Raw genomic sequence first — 8,612 nt, forward strand, 5'->3', positions numbered from 1 at the left:
TCTCAGACCAGATTCTTGCTGAGGGGTTCTCTAACCTACCCCAGTTAGCACTGGTCTCCAACGGAACATATACCAGCTGGGGATTGCCAGGGCACAACATGATCTACCAGCCTCCTCAACACACCCTACCCGCAACATGCAAGAAGGGAGAGGATGTCACAGAAGCGGAGTATGCCAGGTCTGCACCAACTGATAGCATCCCCCTATTGGGAATAAGGACCCACAGGTAACCTGTTTACCTGCTCACTTAACCCCTAAGCAGTCTAACAAGTGCAGTTGGGCCCCAGCTGAGCCACCTGATTGGCCAAACCACCCAATTGTCTGAGGGAATCTGCAGACCTCCTCTTACGATGAGCAGCATTGGTGGTTGCTCAAAGCGTTTGCCCATGGCTGTATTAGCTCCTGCGCCTGATTGTTTCCACCCCCACTCCAGGTAACCCAGCTCTGACCCTAGGCTCTGATTCATTACTTCAACTCTGACCCTTGGCTCTGGTTTCTAGCCACTGACTGATGCTCTAATCCCTGTGCACCATCACCCCTGTCCTGGTCCCTGGCCATCCCCATGCTGGACAAATTCTCAGCTGTCCAGATCCAGCTGGTTTTGCACCACAAAAGCAGTACAAAGGACCCAGAATACTCTAGAGAATCTGGCCTAGTGTCTATTTCATACAGGCATAAATGTACAGTTGTTTTTTTTACAAGAGGTGGGCTTCTGGTATTCTACTTTTCTAGAGGTGACTCATCTAAAATGTACAGTAGGTTACATCACCACTGCAGAGTACTGCCAAGGTCAGGAGTTTTAAATTTTGTACGATTCTGAAGAGCCATTGTTAGACACAGTACATAAATGATTAAAAGATTAGATAAAGGACTCAATTTTGCTCTCATATACAGAGACAGTTGTTGGTAATGGATTCACTGTACTGAAAAACCTAACTGCTAATGCTGCCTTACTGGCAGTTGTACCTGGGTTCAGAATTGGATAATCATATAACTACTTATTAACTCAGTGTTGCCTAAAGTGTGGGGCATGCCCCCCTGGGGTACACAGTACTAGCCAGGAGAGGAACAATACATGGCTGAGTCAGGGCATGCAATTGTTTTTATTTTCCTAATGTGGGGCTTAGTTTTCCAAATCCTTATCCCAAGCATAGGACATATAGGTAGCACTGGATTCCTAGCCGCTGTACCACGAAGCAGTACAAAATAAATAAACAAACTTTTTATGTTATATATTAAAGTTTCTGGTACTTCCTCCTCCCCAGAAAAATTACGTACACAGAATATGAAAATTTCAAACAACAGTAGTAGCAATAAAAAATTCTGTTTTTCTTTTTTACTTAGTGTTAACTTAATGATATGTGACATTGCTATCAGTGCAGTGCAATAAAAATGAAATGGTGCCCAATGTGCACAGACACTATGGAAATTTCAAATGACAACAGCAACAACAAAAATTATACTTTCTCTTTTCTTTTCTTATGCCCTTTGCATTAATTTAAGGATATGTGACTTTGCTATCCATGCACTGCAGTAGAAATGAAATTGGTGGCCAATGTGCCTAGACAGAGCCTTTAAATACAACCAAAATAATATTATACTCCTTTGCATCATGTAAAGGATACATGATGTTAGGCACAAATTTCACTTCACTGCCACATCAGAAATAATGTGCCAGCTGAGAACCTATATTTCTTGTCTCATCAAGAGTAACAAAAAAATGTAATTATGGATAATTTTGTTCATCTTTATTCTTTATATAAACATTAAATATCAGGTTTTAAAACAGTTTTACATATATATTAGTTTCATATTGTGTTTATACATTTTCCTAAATGAATGCATTTATGGTAACACATTTGTGTCTGATGTTACTCATATAAATAAAAATATACAGTCATTTTATGGGATAATAGGCAAACAGACATCTGCATGCAACATTTCCCTCATTAGATGTTAGCATGTTAGCATATTTTATGACTTTGCTCCAAAATACAATGTGCTGATCTGAAACCTTCTTTAATATAACTTATGTATGTTAACAACCAAAATTCTTTATTTGTGCTTGGAGAATTGTTTAATAAAAGATTAATTAACAATACTGTACCAGGAGGCAATGTGACCTAGAGGAATAAACCTCAAGATATAGTGCTAAAGTAGTGATTCTCAGACTGTGATCAGTGAACTGCTGGTTGTCCACAGGGTACTTGCTGGTGACCGGGGAGTTGCTGGCTGGTCACAGCAGGCTGGCACTTTCCTAATATTATTTTTCTTTGTAAACAATTTCTGTAGTTGAGATCACATGGGATCCTGAGGAGACAAGAGGAGTTCACAGGGGAATCCCTCTACTAAGATATGGTCTACACTATTAAACAAAGATGAGAGACCCAGTCTCGAGGAATGCACCCAGAAGGGGTAACTTTCAGTTTAACCCTCCTTCTGCCACTAGACTTGCCATGTGACACTGGGCAAGACATTTAATCTTTCAGCCTCAGTTTCCTCATCTATAACCTGGGGGTAATGATCCTATTTGTCTACCCCATAGTGATTTTATCTGGCAAATTAATGAATGTTTTGCAGCTTTTTGAAATTTTAAATAGTTAAGTATAATTGTACAGTATAAATATAAATGTTAACTATAGTTGTCATTATTAGAAAATATTCCTGAAAAGCAACGTGTTGAGAGGCCAGGTAGCCATTGGCAAAATCAGGTCAAGGATGCAAGCTGCAACAACAAGAAAAGAAATAGGTGAATACAGCTGATGCTGTGAAATACATCTGGCTTTATAGTATAGACAATCAAACAATCAAGGAATTCGAACTGGTGCTTATCTGTGATAAGAAATTCTAGCTAAAGTTCATATGTTGCTGGAATGCTGGCAAATCACTCTCCAAATGCATCATGCATGCCAAACTATTGCACCAGAAACTACTAGGAACACAATCTACAGGTTGGTCAGTTTGCAGGAACTGCCTGTTCAGAAAGTACTAAACTACGTTATTAGCTGTGATTCATAAAGTGAAAAATATCCCTCCCAAACCACCCCTTTTTTTACCTGTGATTGGTCAAATTGTTACATGATAAAGATCCAGGATTTGACAGATGCATACATAACTCAGAGGTTCCCCTTTTTTCTTTAATTTCTTAAATCCAGTAGCAAAAGGTTTTAATCAGAAAGGTACTCTTTTCGGAGAGAGTCCTGCCACAGTTTGCTAAAGCCTTCCTGTTTCGATAAAAATTATTGGAAATCATAGCTACAGTCATTTAAATAATCTGTTGAAAAGCTATTACATTTCCCTGATGCTAGTCATTTTTAAATGGCTCTTGGCTTGATTCATGAACAATACATGAATAGCATGTGATTCATATGGCCAATTACTTAGTAAAAATGCAATTTTTATTATATGCGTATTCCAGAAGGGATATCAAACTGGGTGAAATCTACTATATCTTGTAACATTTTGGCATATCTTTTTTAAAATAGTTATGCCTTAAGGGTCAACTTTTCATAAACCAAAACTGGCAGACGAGTTGGGATTTCCACAGAAGATCAAGAAGCCAACAGGAGTTGAAAGATATTATAAAGATAATTGTAAAGATCTTGCTATGGAGCAATTGCTTTTGAAGTTCTATAATGACATTTTGCTCTCAGAACCTGTCAGATTGAACTGAAATCAGAGCTTGCTACTGCATCACAAGATCTAGAATGTATAAATATTAGTCCTGCTGAGCAACAAATAGACTTAGTATTAATGAGAAAAAAATGAATTGTTCTGCTTAAGCACACAGAACTTACTGCACTGTATTGAGATGTGCAATAAATTGTTATTAGTATATTGGCAGCAAGGCGGCATGATCCAAAGTCATGCATGTGGAGCTGGGAGCCAAAAGCTCTTGAGTTCTACTCCTGGATTGACTTGTTTTGTGACTTGGGTAGATCATTTCTCTCTTTAACTCTCTCAGTTGTCCCATCTGTAAAATAGGGATAAGAATATGTTACTGCTTACCTCTCAAAAGTGTTGTGGTGATTGATTAGTTTTTAAGCCTAATTTTTCCAGACTATAAAATATAGTTTCCTATAGTCATAATGATCTGAATGTGATAATGGCAATGACAATTGCTTTACACTGCATAGCTATATTGTAAGTATGCCAAAACTTCATATTAGAGTGATATTAAAATATGGGTGAAACAGATATGGCTATTGTTAATTTTTGAAATACATAATATAGTGCAAGCAAATTTATATGTTCAGAATCCAAAGCATTGTTTCTGCTGTGGTATAAAAGAGGATGGATTATGCATTTCAGTCCCAATGTGCCTGAGATCTGCTTAAAAAAGAATTCTAATTTATGGTAAGTATTTAAACTGATAAGTAGAGATTTAAAATGGGCCACAATAGGATTAATGAATGAATATAAGGGTCTTATTCTAACATATAATTGTAAATAGGTAACATGAAAAGTAATGATACAATTGTTAAGTTGTGCTCAAACTGCACCTCTTATAGAATGGTAAGCAGTAAACTATGGTGTTTGAAGAGGTTCTTTTTGATGTTTGTAGTGATCTCCAGAAAACCCAGGCTTCAGTAGAGTTCCAGTTATTCAACTCAAGAGATTGTCAAGTGAAAGTTCACCCAGTACTCCAGGATTTGTAAAAATCTTACCTAAGTGTTTCTATCACAAGGCTTCCTGCAATTTGTTTTACAGTTCATATACCAAAATAGTTCCAGTACAAGAATACAGTATGATCAACATACTAGATGAAGTATACCTCTGGTATACTTTTAATTTTAGTGTACTCATATCACATTCCATTTTGGAAAATGATGTTACTGTTATTGTTGAGTTAATCAGGCCCTTAATAAGTTCAATAAAGCATCAGGATACATAAAATATCTTACCAGATAATCCTCTTTGGAATCCACAGTTCAGCTATTAAGTATTCCTTTCACTAATCTCTGTAATCCTCAATTGATGTAGGTCAGTAAAACAGTGGCTAACCCTCATATAATAAAACTAAGTCTCGATTTCACATTAATTCTTTTTACATTTTTTATATCTTTTCCTCTGCTGTTCTTTTACTTGGTAGTATACCAATACTACAGTTCACAGCACCTGCTGGTAGACAAAAATGGACGGCCTTACTTGTGTCAGCTATGAATCAAGGTACATCAATCACCTCAAACATATTTAGAAACTATACTGTGAAAATCAAGACTCAGATTGTCTGATTACTGAGATCACATTAGCTCACTAGTGTTTTCAGCCACTGTATTAGCAATCGGTGTTACATCTTTGCATGCAATGAAAGTTAACAATGCTGGTTTTATATTGTCCAAAATAATCACTGAGACTGTTTTCTCTTTTTGATTATAGTTCATTTAAGGGGAAAATATTACTGCATGCTTTGACAATGTTTTATGTGTCTTTGGCTGATAGAACTCACAAAATGTTTGACTAGGCCCATTTATTTGAGCAGACATATTAAATAATACTTTACATGTGAACATGTATGTCATAAATTTTGTAGTCTCTTAAAAGTAGGATAAATCTGTATATTTAAAATGGTCTTTGTTCAAAGCCATCTTTTTTCCAAACTGTAATAAAGGAAACTGTGATTTGTGCTGCATGAACAATGGAAGCACCATCATTTTAATGTTATCCATATGGGCTTCTAATAATAGATAAGAGACTACACTTGTATTGTATGTCTTAGAGACATTTAAAACCTTGATAAGGAAAGACTGATTTCATTGGCCCCACAGTTAAAGAAAGCAGACCCTAATTAAAACAATTCTGTTCTGAATTAACTACTTTGACATGTGCTAATTGACAGTTCCTGTGAAATGGTTCTAATTAAAGTCAATATGTCTTTTTCAATTAAAAGGAAATTAAGAATATACTAATATACATTAACAACTTACTCTGCCTTCAATATCCCACACATCAGTTGCTTTTTTCTCCCCTAATGTTATTGGAGAACCATCTGACATGCATCTTCTACTGTTTGATTATGGTATCTCATTATTACTCCACAAGAACACAGACAGGGGTGAATATCCCCTAAAGCAAGAAGATAACCTGCATATACTTTAATTTGTGCAGTTCCTAAGATCTTCTCTGATTATGGGTAAACCCACCTTTCCATGGAAGAGTATAGGACATATTTAAAAGGGGAATATTCTTACTAATTGCAAACTAGGGCAAATGTTCTCAATTAGTCAATGAGCCAAAGCTTTTACTACAGGCCTTAGAGGTAATTAAATACTGCTGGGGAGAAAAGAAGTTGGATTGTGTTTTTCATCATTTGGCCCAAGTAAAGGCAAGGGCTTGATTTGAGAAATATACAACAGAACACATCTTTCTCAGTTTCACACGTTAATCCATAGTGGAGTTCTCAGGTGGGAATGCTTTTCATTATATATATATATATATATATATATATATATATATATATATATATATATATACATATACACAAGAGGAAAGTGTGATTGCTGGGTTGGCTAGGGCTTCTCTGTCATTGTCAGTGGGAATACAATGTAGCTGTTTATAGCCACAAAATTAATTATTGAAATGTACATTTGGCTTTATTCCTACCAATGCCAAGGTTTTATTGCTACTAACTTTACTGATTGGAAAAGCAATATTAATAATCTCAGACACCAGTAGTGATGTCCAGAGTATCTACAACATATGCTGAACTATGGGGAAGATTAACATTTGCTCAAATGGACCATGATGTTGAAAATATTTTTGTTATTGGGAAGAAATTAAATACTTTTGGAGAATTAATGGGGGATGATGTTAAAAGATGCCTAGATACTGCTTAACAACTCTCTCATATACACTGTTATACATCTCTGATCTTCAGAAAATTATAATTCAACCATGAACATTTACTCTGTTAAATTTACCATATAAGGAACTACTATCTAGCCATATTTCACCCAAAACTTGAGTTAGCTGTGGCTTTTTAAAAAGTTATTTATAACTCAGATGTAACTTGAATCTTTAGAAAGATAAAACATCTGGTAAGTCGTATGCAGTAAGCTGTGGTATTTTGAAAACAAATTAAATGGCAGAAATTTTGATTTTGTAAAATAGCTTCAGAAACTCTTCAAAGTGCTCTTTGAGAGATTTGTTCCTTACAATCTGTTGATTAAATCTAAATTTAAGCAATTAACAATTAAAGTTTTAAATATTTCATACAATTGAAATAAACAGAAATTACCAAGTTGCATATTATTCACCCAGTCCTAGCACAGGGCAAAATTTTCAAAACTGGACTCTAAACTTTTTTCTACAAAATGCAATGGGCAAAAGTTGTAATTTTTGTCTACAAATAAAGATCAATTAGATGCAGTTACTTGATCTGTGCATGAAAATTTTAAAACTTTGTTCCAAAATAACTAATATGATCAAATCATCAGCTAGAACATCTCCACTTCATGAATATTAAAGTTGCAAACTTGGGCTGGCCCAGCATCTGTATGCCACTCACTGCTATGCACAAGACTTGGCATCTTGCTTCTCAGGCCAGCAGAGACTAGAAGTTCTATCTTGTCAATACACCTAGCCTTTGTGGTGGGGTTGGCCCAAACTCCACACTTTCTGGCCAGTTATGAGTTGAATGAATGAACTTCAGAAATGTTCTTATCCAACTCTTCTTACCTAGACCACTGGGGTAGTTCATTGAGGATTCTAAAGGGAAGGTTAAAGGGGAAGGAAATTGAGTATTCTTCCAAGTTAAAATAAAGGAAATTTAATTACTAATGCCCAGATCCTCAAAACTTGAAGTACCCAATTCATTGAAATCAATAGGAGTTAGGTGCCTAAATACTTTGAAGATCTGGGCCTGAGTTTATTGTGCCACTCTTCCAAGGAGTTCAGTGGGATTGCTTCTGCGATTAAATATTATTCAACCAAAAGGTGGCACAACCAGGTCCTATTGCTAATCTAATAATAAAATTACAGCATAAACTCAGGAAATTCAAAGATAGAACACTCTTACCTTACATTTTGAAAGCTTTGCACAAGATGCTTGATTCCTTGAAACAAAATTTCTCTGTATTTGAGCCCATCAAATCTCACATTCCAGCATAGAGCCAGTACATTGATGGGACACTTACGGAACACTTACATGAGCATGAAGTTGTGTTAGTGAACCAATACATATATCATTTTCCCCTCTGAGTTCTTTTCTAGCCATGATCCCAGCATGGTTAGAGTAATCATAGGATCATAGAAATGTAGAACCGAAAAGGACCTCAGTAGATCATCTAGTCCAGTCCCCTGTACTGAGGCAGGACTAAGTATTATCTAGCCCATCCCTGACAGGTGTTTGTCTAACCTGTACTTAAACTCCACTGAAGGATATTCCACAACTTCCCTAGGTAATTTGTTCTAGTACTTAACTACCCTTCCAGTTAGGAAATTTTCCTAATTTCTAAACTAAATCAACTAAATCTCCCTTGCCTGCAATTTAAGACCATTACTTCTTGTCCTGTTCTCAGTGGATAAGGGAAAAAAATTATCACCCTCCTCTTTATAACAACCATTTACGTAATTGAAGACTGTTATCATGTTTCCCCTTAGTCTTCTCTTCT

The 8,612-nt window shown here is 36.0% G+C and overlaps 1 long non-coding RNA gene across 1 annotated transcript; it reads right to left on the reverse strand.

The window, feature by feature from the left end:
* Positions 1-1,759: 1,759 nt before the first annotated feature.
* On the reverse strand, positions 1,760-8,151 carry LOC127046647 (uncharacterized). Its single transcript, XR_007773144.1, has 3 exons — positions 8,018-8,151; positions 4,905-5,121; positions 1,760-3,973 (listed from the first exon to the last, which is right to left on the reverse strand). It is a non-coding gene; the product is annotated as an uncharacterized LOC127046647 (long non-coding RNA).
* Between the last annotated feature and the right edge of the window lie 461 nt (positions 8,152-8,612).

The sequence above is a fragment of the Gopherus flavomarginatus genome, chromosome 3, assembly GCF_025201925.1.
Source record: "Gopherus flavomarginatus isolate rGopFla2 chromosome 3, rGopFla2.mat.asm, whole genome shotgun sequence".
In the NCBI taxonomy this organism is placed as follows: domain Eukaryota; kingdom Metazoa; phylum Chordata; order Testudines; family Testudinidae; genus Gopherus; species Gopherus flavomarginatus.